Here is a 13,764-nt window from a genome sequence, read left to right on the forward strand (position 1 = left end):
GAAGGTTTAGGCTGAAGAGTGAGGAGCTGCTGGCTCTTGGCAGGGCCGGGAGGATGAGGGGACCCTTAGAACATTTCCCTGAGTCCACTGTCCCTGCTCCCAGTCAGTCAGCTGTCCTAGGGTAGAGCCGCGGGTCACACTCCTGTAAACTGTGCTCATTGCCTTTGTCTCACACTCTTTCCCAATTCCTCTGTGCCTGTGTGTCTTTTACATAAATGTGTGGGCCCTCGTAGGTGCCATCAGAATCCAATACTTTGCTCACTTTCACATTAACACTATCCGAAAAGTTGGCTCAGACAAAGGAAAAAATGTTAGGAGATCTAAGTTTAAATTAACTTTGCCCCAGCGGCTAAAGTGCAGAAACCCTCGGAAGCATGAAATTTGCTCAGAACTATTTAGACAAAGCAGATACTAGCAATACTCGTCCCCTTCTGTGTTTTTCAGTGAAGATGGCTGAGAAAAACAAGTTGGGGTACGTAATGAGAGTAAATACGGTAATCTGTTCACGTGCCAGTTGGATTGCTGGACTTGGGACTTAGGAGTGCCAGATGATTGCCACTTAGAACCAACATCCAACCTGGACTGAAATGTGGGTAAGAAATAAGATTGGCTCATAGCCTGGGGAATAATAACCTGGGACTGGGGCGAGGAAGAGGAAGCAGTGCCTTGGCCTCAGCAAGAGTCTCAGGCTCTCCCTGCAACGGAAGTGTTCACCTGCAAAAAGCGAACAACTACGCTCAAAGGGGTCTTGATGTGTTGATTGATCCTTTGCTCTCGATTGTTCAAAGTGGATCCCAAAGGAGAAGTCACAGCAAAGAAATTACCTCCAAGCAGGTATGGTTTTTCTTTCTTTCTCTTTTGCTAATGACAGGCTACCCCCGCCCCACCCCCACCCCCCGCAAGCTCCATGCAACAGAAGTGTGGGATCACAAATGTATCTTAGGTTTGAAGTCAGCATTACAGCGGTTTGTGGATCATGTTGGCCTTGGTGCTCTCCACATTTCCAGGGTGGGAGAAACCATGAAGACAGTCACTTAACATTGAGTCCTATCGTTAATGATGTTCCCCAATCCTGCACTTGCCTCCTAGAGAGATAGTCACAGTGGAAACCTCAATCCTACGAGAGATGCAGGAGGCATACATACAGTAGGCCCCTCCCTGTGGCAGAGTCAGAGTGTCCTGACCCAGAAAACACCCCGGGGCCAGGACTGTGGCAGCGGGGAACCACTCAGCCCTGGCTCCTCTAGGCCTGTTTGATTTGTGTAAATGGGGTTCAGTTATAGCTGCAAGGTGCCACCTCAGTGAGGGGACCCTCGAAGGCCCTGCCATACCCCAGGGGCTGTGTTGGCTTTGAACTGGTGAGTATTCTACTTCTAGTTGTGAGAGGTGGCACCTTGTCCCACAGAACTGAGCCTCTCCTGCTTGTCCTCAGCGTCACCAGGTCCTCTTTCTCCCCAGAACCCAGCTTGGCTGAGGCTATGGCCAGAGGCTTTGCTTTAAGGCAACTCTGCATCCAATGGTCAGGAGTCACCTCTGAGGTCACCGAAACTTGACTCAGCGAGTCAGCTGTGGCAGGCACTATCCCCCTCCCACAGAGATGGTTATGCAACTCTGCTGCTGGGAAGGTCAATGGTCACCAATGAGAGACGGCCAAGGTGACTGGATCATCTCCACTGGAGTAGGTGTTTGGTCTCTAATGATATGACCAGAGTCCAAAATATTCTAAGCCAGGCCCCAGAGGCTACTACTTATTTAATTCCTTGGTTAATAGAAAGATAATTTTTCCATACACCAAAAATATTTATTTAAAATATTTTAGTTATAGAATAACTAAATGATATAAATAAATATAATATAAAATAAGTAAAATAAAATTAAAAATATAATAAATAAATAACTTTAAAAAACTTTAGTTATATAACCAATAGTCTAAACCAGGAGTTATAAGCTATGGCTCACAGGCCAAATCTGTCCCACTAGCTGTTTTTATAAATAAAATTTTATTAGAACATGGCCAAGCTCATTCATCACGTGTTACCTGTAGCTGCTTTTGCTCTACAACAGCAGAACTGAGTAGTTGGAAGAGAGGCAATGTAGGCTCCTAAACCTAAAATATTAACTATTTGGCTCATTACAGAAGTCTGCCAACACCTAGTCTCAAGCTATCAATTTGTTCCTCAATTATTATGGAATAAACATAACAGGCAAACACAAAACTGACTAAACTATTGTTAGTGGGTAAATTTAAAAATTTTTTAAAATATTAAGAAAAAGATTTTTATTAAAATAGAGTTAACATACAATGTTGTATTAATAGTAGGTAATAACTTTTAAAAATTATAAATGACTACATGCTCCTTATAAAATGAAAAAGCAGTATAGATGTAGCTAAATTCTCCTTTAGCCATCCTGCCAATGCTAATACCCTCTTCCTCCCAAAAGTAACTACTGTAACCAGTTTGGTGTGTTTATTGCCAGATGGTCTCCTTTACATTCACATACACACATATGTATATATATGTATGTATATATGTACTGATAAACTGTTGTCATATTATTCTCATTCTGTTTTTCCACTCAACAAACTCCATATTCGTATACCATATAGAGACTTCTTAAATATGTATATAGTTCTACCTCATTAATTTTAACTGCTACATAGCATTCCACAGAGTACAATTCTTTTATTCAGCCATTTCCCTTTTGATAGATAGGTAGGCTGTTTCCAATTTTCCACTCTTAGCAAAATGCTACCATGATCCTCACTATACCCATATGCAAGTGTTTTTCCAGAGGCTATGCTGAGAAGTTGAATTGTTACATCATAGAATATGTACATTTTAATTTTCGATACTGTCAAATTGCCCTCTACAGTGTATGTACCAATTTATACTTCCACCAGCTGAGACCGATAGCTAGTGCTCTTTCATACCCTAATGGTTGCTATTAATTAAAAATTTTATTATTTTTCCAATTGGATGAGTAAAAATAGTAACCCATTTTCGAAATATTTAAATTTCACTGATTACTAATATATTAGTTTTCCAGGGCTGTCATAACAAAATATCACAGACTGGATGGCTTAAACAATAGCAATTTATCTTCTCACAGTTGTGGAGGGTAGAAGTCCAAGATCAAGGTGTCAGCAGGTTTGGTTTCTTCTGAGGCCTCTTTCCTTTGCTTCCAGGATGGCTTCTTCTCCATGTGTCATCACGTGGCCTTTCCTCTGAGCATGTCATCCCTGGTATCTCTCTTCGTGTTCAAATTTCCTCTTCTTACAAGGACACCAGTCATATTGGATTAGGGCCCACCATAACGATCCCATTTGAACTTAATTACCTTGTTAAAGGCCCTATTTATTTCTCAATACAGTCACAGTCTGAGATACTGGGGACACAAGTCAACTCAGAACAACCAGTGAGGTTAGCCATCTTTTTATACAATTCTTGACCATCATTTTATATATTCTTCTTAACTGCTTATTCATATCCTTAGCTCATTTTATATTGGGATATCTTTTTTACTCATTTGTAGGAGTCTAATATTTTTTAACTTTGTTTTCATTGTGTTTTCAGTCAACAGAATTATTTACTATTATTGTTATGCTATTATTATTTTGATGTAGTTGAAGTTATTGATTTTCTCCTTTGTGGATTTTTCTCTTTGGGTCTTATTTAAGAAAATCTTCTCATCCTCCAAGCTTATGATAATTTTTTGGCATATTTTCTTCTAATATTTATATCATTAAAAAATGCATCTTTAGTTTACCTGAAGCTTATTTCTATGAATTATTCCAATAGCATTTATTGAAAAGTCTGTCCTTTTCTTTTTCATTTGAAATGTCACCGATCATGTACTAAATTCTCACTTTTACATGTCTGTTGCTGGATAATCTGTCCTTTTGTATTTATTTTCTATTCCTGAGCCAATTTCCATTATTGCTTTACTGTTTCCAATTGATTTTTACTGGTATATAGAAAATCTATTTTGTGTTTTGATATTTTGTCTGGTTACTTTACTGAATTCTCTTAATAGTCGTAATAGTTTGTCAGTTTGTTCCTCCCTCTCTAATCTTTACACAGCCAAACATAATTTTTTTTGTCTTATTACCTTTTCTTGGCCTTCCAACACAATGCTGAGTAATAGCCGTGAAAGTGGGTAGTCTCAGGCCTGATGTATAGTTGTGTGGGTTGTACACTGCACAATTCTAGGGGTACCATTCACACTCAGATATTTTGGGGTATTCTTGTCATGTTCCCGATTTTAATCCATTTTCATTACATGCTGTGAACTCATATTTCCTTGAGACTTCTCTGCAGAATTCTTTGAGGTTGGGTTTGTGCCCTGGCTACAACTTGGGGAGGACATAGGACTGTGTGTGGGACTGTACTTAGCTACAGAAGCCTTCAAGTGGTATGACCTGAAGGGGACCGGGAAGGGTTCTCTGACAACTACTACCTGCTCATCTACCTGCCACACCTCCTGAACTTCTGTGAAACATCGAAATAACAAACCGAATATCCAACTGACAATTAAGATAAAGAGACATATATAAAACAATTCTCAGTTTTTATGAATTCCAAATAAAGAGTCAAACTATAATACCATAGGCAATAACAGCACAAAGGTGCACGTAAGAGACAGGCAGGTAAAGCAGAGGTCCTTGCACCCTGTTAAATGTTGGAAGAGGGTACATGGTGTACTTTTGATATGAGCTAATGCCGGCTCTCAATCATTATCTATGTCTAGGAATGAACCTCTGACCTCTTGGATCTGATGACTGCATCCTGGAAAACACAAAGGCCAACTTTCCTTTATGGCCACCTGAAGATAGTAGCTGACCTCTCATATCTGAATTTACAATGTGATTTTTGCTCTCTGAGTTCCCTCTGGGTGGCTGTCCCATGCCAGGGCCAAGGAAGGGGAGATTTTTGTTCACAATCTTTGATCCATTGCAACTTTTTTTTTTTAATGTATTATCTCATCTTATCCCCATTAGTTTTGTGACAAATATTTAATTCACATAGTGTATCTACTTGCACTATAAGAAGAATCACAAAATAAAGGGCAAAGAAGTCCTATTGCCTGCCTTACCTTGGACACACCTCAAAGCCCCAATTTCCTCATTCGTGAAAGGAATTGTAAGACCTGCCTTGTTTTATTCAACTGGGGATAGGCCTGTTCTGTCCACCTCACAGGCACTTTGCAGAAATGATGGTTTTGAAATCATTTTATACACATCAAAACCTATGTTAAGTGAGTTAATAAATTAACCAGACTTCTCCCTTTATTGAATAAAGCCAACAGTTTTATAAGCTACACTGTTGACTTCTTAGAAATTCAATTCTTATATAATTTGCCTTTACCTGCTTTTTTCTCCTCTTTATCATTTGGCTAGTTCTGCTATACACACACACACACATGCATATGTATACACATACATGTATTTGTGTAGATATATACACATTATATATACACTTATATGACATATATACATTAAGCATATATATGTATATACACACGCACACACATATCTATTATAATCTTGCTGTTTTCAATAGTTTCTATCCCTAACATGAGGATTTTTCTACCATTTTTCTCCTTTCACTTAGATTCTTTGTTTCTACAGCTCCAAATTGCTCACTCTCCTTTGTACAATCTTGGTAACCTGGTTCCATAGCCTTTCGATTTGACTCTTTTGAAGATTAAATGTCATTGCATCTCCTCCCCACACCTTTTTCCTGGGAAGGGGCTGTCTCTCTCACCCCCAAATGTATATTGACTTTAAACAATTTATGATGCCAGTCATTTCACATGCCTGTTTGATCACTTTCTCCATTTTTTAGAATGTTAAAATGTTTTAATTGCCATACCCTCTGCCCGCCATGTTTTTCATGTACAACCAATTTTCCGTCTAGGTTAGTTGGATTTCTAGATCCTTGCTGGTGTGCACTGCTCACCACAGTATTAGCATCTGTCAGTGAGGCAGGAGAGCTCAGGCCCACCCCAGACCTAGGGATTGGAATGTGCATTTTAACTAGCTCCCCAGGTGATTTGTATGCACAGTAAAGTTGAAGAATCTCTATCTTAGCTTGTAAGCATGAGCTCTAGGTGACCTTGAGAAGTGAGGAGTCTGAAGCAGACATGGGAGAAAAGGAAGGCAACAGTTTTAACAGCCACAGACCCAGGCCTCATAGGGATTCAAGTGTGGCTCAAAAACTAAGGTCATTAGGATCAAATGCAGTTTAACCGACCTGGTCATTTTTTTACTTCTCACTATAGTGTTTTTAACTACTGTTGCTACTTTCCTTTCTGCTTCTCTGTCTCATAGCTTCTGCTTCCTCACAGCTGTCCTGGCTCCATGTCCTGCCTTCTCTCTGTGGGTTTTACTACCACTTGTACAAGGCTGGACTGAGACACGTGGGCACTCACGTCATGCTAATATTTGGGCTTCCTTTTTAATATTCTTTCAATGTTCGATCAACATTTATTTAGTGATAAGTGATGTTATTTTTTTAATTGTGGTAGAATACACATAACATAAAATTTAACGACTTAACCATTTTTAAGTGTACAATTCAATAATGTTATATATGTTTATATTGTTGTGCAACCAATCTCCAGACCTTTTAAATCTCATAAAACTGAGACTCTGTACCAATTAAACAGCAATCCTATTCCCTCCTCCCATGGCCCTTAGCAACCATCTTTTACTCTTTTTTTTAAACTTTATTGAAGATTAATTGCCAATATAACTGTATATATTTAAAGGGTATATGTGATGATTTGATATACATATACACTGTAGAGTGATTACCAAGGTCAAGATAATTAACACATCAATCACCTCACATAGTGGACATAGTTAACTGTATGTGTGTATATGTGTGTGTGTGTGTGTGGTGAGAATGCTTAAGATTTACTCTTGGCAATCTTTAAGTATATAATACTGTTTTATTACCTCACTGTACGTGGCACCATTCTACTTTCTGTTTATATGAGTTCAACTATTCTAGATATCTCGAGTAAGTGAAATCATACAGTATTTGTCTTTTTGTGAATGGCTTATTTCACTTAACACAATGTCTGTCTGCTGACTTCAGTGGGTTGTCCAGGGTTGCCCAAAGGTTTGCCCTTAGGTGGTTGGATAAAGTGGCCCTGTGCGACAGGCATGAGTGTCCCTAATCATTCCACAGAGACTAGTCTGCGCTGTCAAGGAGAGTTCTAAATCTCCACCTCAGGATGATGACTACGTTGGTAAGAAAAAACAATTCAGAGTTTGTCTAATTTCTGATATGTTCTAGCAATACTTTATTGCTCTTTGAATATGGTGCCTCCCTGGACAGCAGCCCACCAGCCGGCCCTTTAATTTGGCTCTGTTTGTATATCTGAGATTCAGGTTTGCTAGCAGAGGATCTGAATGGGTCAGTGGATCACTTGTCCCTGGAAGAGAGCAATTACACCATCCCTCATAGGCCCCCAGAAAGCCCATGAACCCTTGTTCAGGTGCCTGGGTCTGGTCCAACCAGGAGCCCTTCTAAGGGTAGGTATGGGTGGGGCAGACCTACGAGCATCCTCCTCCTGCAGGGTCAAGCCAGGCAAGTTTACAAAAGTGTTCTTTACAAAGACAGAGATGGGAGGCTATGAACACCATTTTGTCCCTTCATGTAATTGCCTTACAATGTTGGCATTTTACCTGACACATCCTGTCTCCTTCTGATGCAGAGGGAGGGGGGAAGAATACTTTTTTTCTATGAAAAGCTTTCCTCAATCCCCGTGCTAAAAATAAAAGCTTATTTGATGGGTTTCTTTTCAAAATCCCAGATCTCACTTTAACTCCCACTTGCTGCCCACCCAGTCTCTTTCAGCCAAAGTCCAGTCTTCCCTGGTCCGAGTTGCCAGAAGGAAAAGTAAACTCAATCTGTGCCACTCAAGCAAGATTACAAAGTTACCAGTGGTGCGGAGAGGCAGGACAGGGTCAATGACAGGCCAAGCAATCCTGCTCTGCCAGATCAATGGAACACTTCTTGCTTTGCCACTTTCATCAAGGCACCTGGGCCTGACATCAGCATCAAAATATAACACAGAGGAGACTGAGCAGTAAAGGCTCTGTCTGCTAGTCTGAGATGTAACCCCTCCTGGAGACTCCAGCAGTTCGTGTGGCTGAATTTAATAGGTACAAACGGAAACGGGGCAGAGAGAGATTTAAGCGAACGAAGCTTAGGCTTCTGGGACCCTCGTTCGCATGGGCCCCTTCCCACAGTCATATACTTCTGTAAAATTTTCAGAAGTTAAATATTTAACCACAGTTGTCTTGAGATGATTTTCACTTCCAATGTCATATTTTCCGTGAAGTCAAGTGGTGGTGGAAGGGCCACAGGCATGTGGGGATCAGGCTAAGGGCAGCTGAGTTCAGGATACAGTTAGCTTGGTTATTTTTATATAGTTGCAGTTATTTGCGTGTCGAGTTGAGTTGCTGGTGGCCATCCAGTGTAGAAATGGGTTCCGGGAATGCCACTCTCTACCTTCTCATCCTCTGTCATGGTAGGAAGGCACAGGGCCTGAGACTTGTCACAACACCACCTCGCCCTGTGGTGTCCAGCACAGGGTAAAGGAGGGGAACGAGGTTCAAAACATATGGAGCCAGAACTAGTCTACGGTAAATTCTTCCATACAGGAAGACTTACGCAAAAGAATCTTGATAGAGACTTTTCTTAAGTTTGGCAACAGTCCCCAACAATTGTGTAGATGAAACTTTTTTCCATTATCGTAATTAAAAGCAAATTTTGACCAACAATGCTAGATGAAAGATTTTACTATCTTTCTGTTCTTCATATAAAAAATGGCATTACAAAATTACTGTTACATGAGTATAATTAGTTTTATATTGCTGCTTCAATAATACCATACGCTTAGTGGCTTAAACAATACAAAATTTAATATCTTACAGTTTGGGATGTCCAAAGTCCAAAATTAATGTCACTGGGCTAAAATCAAGGTGTCATCAAGCCGGATTATTTTCTGGAAGCTCTAGGGGAAAAGCTGCTTCTTTATCTTTTCCAGCTTCTGGCTGCCACCTACATTCTTTGGCTCAAGGTCCCTTTCTCCATCTTCAGAGCCAACGATGTTACTTCTGACCCCTTTCCATCATCACATCTCTTTCTCTCAACAGATCCAGGAAAGTTCCTCAGATTTTTAAGGAGTCACGTGATTAGATTGAGTTTACCTGGGTAATTCTGGATAATCAACCCTACTCAATCACATTTGCAGACCCTTTTGCCATATAAGGAAACATATTCACGTGTTCTGGGGATTAGGATAAGGATATATTTGGGGACCATTATTCTGTCTCCCACAAAGAGACAATCAAAGATAGTATTGAGGTGTGCCAGGCAATTAATTAAAATGCTGTATTATTTTTCTGGATTTTGTGATGTTTGTTACTTGTCCTTTTTAATATTTGTAATTTATTGTGATTTTTAACATTCTTTCTCACAAATACATATCTCTTTGATACTCAATCACTTACTTGTAATTTTGTATTCTTTTTATTGAAGAAGAATCCCCTTGTTGTAGAAGCTTTCCCCAGGTAAGCGGAACTAATGGCACTGCTACTCTCCCATTGACTCAATTTTTCCCACCCAAGCGGAAGAGGATCTGCTGTCGTCTGGGCTAGGTCAGCTCATGGGCCAGCAAGGGAGCCAGGCAAGTGTTGAAGTGAAGACTACCTGTGTCTCACCCAGTGACCTTCCTTCTGTCTGTGACCTTAGGGAGTCACTTACCTGAGCAAGCGTGGCATGTAGACATACTGCAAGGGAAACTCCCAATAACAGATGAGATTTGTGTGCTCACGTGCGTGGGAGGGTGGCGGGGAAGGGTGGTGATGTAGGAGACCCTGAACCATGACACTGGGAACTTAACAAATCTCCTGCATTGGCAGGTGCCACGATTCTCTCCTGTTCACCTGTCAGCTATTTCTCCTTCGTTTATGGCTACGAGACTGCAGCTTGTCTGCCTTGCTCTCTAGGATTCTTTTCTGGTCTCGGAATTAGCCCCTCTGCTTTTCACATGCTACCGTAAGGAAACACCTGTCACCCGCGGTTGCTCTTGGGCCTCGCTTCATCTTTATCACTTCGCGCTACTCCCCTTCCCACCTCCTGTGCCACTGGTCAAGGCCGGTCCCTCGCTTTTGCTTGAACTCCTTGCACTCTGCTCTTGACAATTTCTAAACTATGATCCCTCATTCTCCCTTCCTTAGTTTTCCCTAAGTTTTCCCAATGCCTTGACAAGGGCTTCTCTCCTGCTCATCATTCCCCTTCTAGCATTTTGCTTTTCCTGCTCTAGTGAATATTGTCCCCTTCGCCTCACCTCTCTGCTACACTTCACAACCTAACATGCAGCATCTTGAACCTGTTATTGGGTGTTTTCTTCTTTCTTGCACATGAAGACAGCCACTTCCCACACCTACACCCAATTTCCAGCTGTTGGCCCGGATGTATCCACAGCGCCACTCACCTGTTCGCACACGGTCTCTAAATATTTGACTCCAAAGGTTGCTAGTTGATGGCTTCCCACCCTCACACTTTCACCAAGGCACAAAGTCTCTATCCAGCACCTTCCTTTCAGTCCTTGCCTTTCACATCTTCTTTCTGCAGGGGGAGGAGTGTGCGTATTCCCTCATTTTTCTGATTATTTTTTCTAGTTTGTAGTTACAGTCAGCCATCTATCCCGTATCATCGAGTCAGTCATCTCAGATCATTTAAACCTTCACACTAAGTGTGCCACATCTCACAGCATAATCCTCCATCGGTCGGGAAACCTCAGGTCTGTGGACCTGAAGCAGGGTCTCATTCAACCTTACTTCGGAATCCGAAATTGCTCCGAGTCCTCTCTCCCAGCATTATGGCAGCAGCTCTTTGCAGAGTCCCTGTGCGAACCTCCTGTAACCCATCGTCCTCTGCTGGTCACAGCCCACCGTGGGGGTCAATCTAGTCCTCATCTATCGAGGCTGTGTCTGCGATCCTTTCTTTGCTCTCTTTTTCAGCCCTGAGTCCTCTTTCGAGCCCCGTGCCACTCTCCTCTCTCCCCTCCTGCTCCCAGGCCCATTTCCCCCCTCTCCACCTTGCTCCTGGAGATCCTTGCTCCTTCTAGAGTGGAAACATAATTTATGTTTTCTTTAGAGTTTCCATCTGCATCACTCTCCTTCCTTTCTTTCTCCCCAAGTCCAAATGTGTCTTCCCCAAAGTGCATGCTGTCCGCTCCTGGTGGTCCCTTCCAGACTGGCTTCCGAGTGGCACTCACCTCTACTCACCTCCTCCTCCGAGGCCTCCTCTCCCTTCACTTCTTGCCCTGTCTGACCACCCCCGTGGCAGTTTTCCCCCTCACAGTGCACACTCCTCGTCCACTTTATGCCCACGGCCATGTCGGCCTCTTCAACAGCTTCCATGTTATTTATTAGGATCCTGAGCACCAGAGGTTGGTGAGTAGAGCGAGTTAGTCCAAGGTCAGTGGCAGGGACAAGGCCCTCTTGACGATGAGAGTAGGACAACGTCCACTACATCTCCAGCCCCAGGGAGCAAAAACAAAGTCCTTTGACCTCCGGGAGACTGTGGGACAGCTGGGTCCTATTTGGTCGCAATTAGTTATTCCCAAGCATATATGTGTGTCATTCGTGGAGGACCTCCCTTCTTCCTAATTTAATAGGGGATTCGAGGTCTTTAGCAAAAGAAATAGCTGCATATCTGTACATTAGCTTGGAAAAACCACTGCTGCATGCACACAGGACTGAGCCTTCAGCAATTTCATCGATTTCTTAGATGTGAGACCACCTGAATGTGGAGCCGATCCCAAAGCTCTCCAGAGGTCCCTTGTGACTAAGCCAAGCTGGTACTTTAAAGGGCGTACTGAAAGGCCCCACCTAGTGGAAAACAAAAGAAAAAGGTTCCGACATAAATAGTGACTAAAATAGAAAGGCTGAGAACCATTGAATCTGCAGAAAACAGATAACATCAGCCTCAGAGAAACTGCAGGTCCTTTTAGAAATATGGTTGTCCACTTATATGAGCCTCTGCTTAGAAAGTCAAGGCTGTAGAATACAAGCCTCCTTGCAACTAGTTAAGGTCCAATGGACAGGCATCATGACCTTGAATATTAGAAGGGAGGACCTGTAGCCCTTCAGAGGGCGTGGGACTAGACGCTTCTTGGTGTGGCAGGAGTGGCAGCAAGGTCCCTTGGTTTCCTCTGCTGTCACCAGCATGGAGATGGCAAGAAACAAGGATCTTAGGAAATCACTTTCTGCCCAAGAACAGAGAGCTACATCAAAGGAATCACATGACATGGAAGACTCTGAAATGCACTGCCTAGGAAAAAGTTGCATAGAAATGAATGAAGTTTAATAAATGGCTCACCCATTCAGAAACAAATGCTGCAAAAGACACAGCATAATGCCGAATTAAGAACAGGTTTTCAAGTCAGACTGACTTCAGTTCAAATTCTGGCTCCACCTCCTCCTAGCTATGCATGTCAAATAATCGCCCACCCAGAGAGGGGTGGGGATGTGTGTGCTCAATCCAGCAAGCCTCAGACATGTATAAACACTAGATCCATTAATTATTTATCCTTTTATTGATGGCTCATTCTTGCTGAGGATAGATCTTATCTTTGGTAATCAGCCAGAATATTGGATTTCACAGTTACTTTTGCAAAGGCCTCACAGAATGATTTTTTATGGAATACAGGAGGTGATCATGTCACCCTCTGCTAGCTAGATTTCACAGGTCACCAAGCAGAGTGAGCACAGGTGTAAGCCTCAGAGTAAACACAGCTGGATTCCATTGAATCTGTACATCTAATTGGTCTTATTAAATTCATATGAAAGAGAGATATGGCTGGCACATACCAGTCACCTAGATATTGTCATTTTCCTGCCCACAGGGCACCATTCTTTAAGGAGGACTGATGTAAGAGTGTAATAAGATCGAGCCCCCAGGTGTTAGCTGGCGCTCCCACCCACCCCAGTTCAGATCCGTTTCTAACAGAGCTCCAAGGGTTCTGTTTCTATGATCTCTTGCCATGTAACAAGCCTCCCCAAAACTTATTGGATTAAATCAACCACCATTTTATTTTCTGTCATGATTCTGTGTGTTGATAGGGCTCAGCTTGGAGTTCTTCTGCTCCACATGGCATCGGTTGGTTGCTTAGCTGGGCTGGGACATCCAAGAGGGCTCACTCACATATCCGGAGCTTGACGGGGACGGCTGGAAGCCTGGGGCAGCTGGGCCCCCTCACCTGTGTCATCTCAGGTTTCTCTCTCGTCACATGACCTCACTGCACGGTCACTCCAGCAGGGTAGCCAGACTTTCTCACGTGGTGGTTTGCCCAAAGGGCAAAAGCAGAAACTACCAGGCCTTCTTATGGTTCAGGCCCAGAACAGGCAGTGTTACTCCCCCACATTATATTGCTTAAAAGAAGTCACAGACCATCCCAGATTCATCATGGGAGGGGACTGCACGAGGGTGGGATCCTGGGAGGCGAGGTTTATTGGCGGCCGCCTCTGGAGAGCAGCTGTCAGAGTTCTCTACCTGGGAGAATGGACTGTGGAATGTGCCAGTGTATGTTTATTTAATGGAAAACTTAGACAAAACAAAGTAGAAGTTATACCTGAACTAGGGAGTGGGATTCTGGCATTAATTCTAGTACCTCCTCATTACGGAATTGGGGAATTTACTAATCAGGCACGGTTTCAGTAAATGTCTCTCCTCTGTC

General features: G+C 42.5%; 1 protein-coding gene across 1 annotated transcript in view; it reads left to right on the forward strand.

Moving 5' to 3' along the window:
* The first annotated feature begins 456 nt into the window (after positions 1–456).
* NR1I2 (nuclear receptor subfamily 1 group I member 2) overlaps positions 457–13,764 on the forward strand; it is a 29,150-nt gene continuing 15,842 nt past the window's right edge. Inside the window, exon 1 of the mRNA XM_039843104.1 lies at positions 457–834. The gene's annotated coding sequence lies outside the window, so the exon portion shown is untranslated. The remainder of the gene's footprint in view (positions 835–13,764) is intronic.

The sequence above is a fragment of the Pteropus medius genome, unplaced genomic scaffold (assembly GCF_902729225.1).
Source record: "Pteropus medius unplaced genomic scaffold, Ma_sr-lr_union100, whole genome shotgun sequence".
Classification (NCBI taxonomy): Eukaryota; Metazoa; Chordata; class Mammalia; order Chiroptera; family Pteropodidae; genus Pteropus; species Pteropus medius.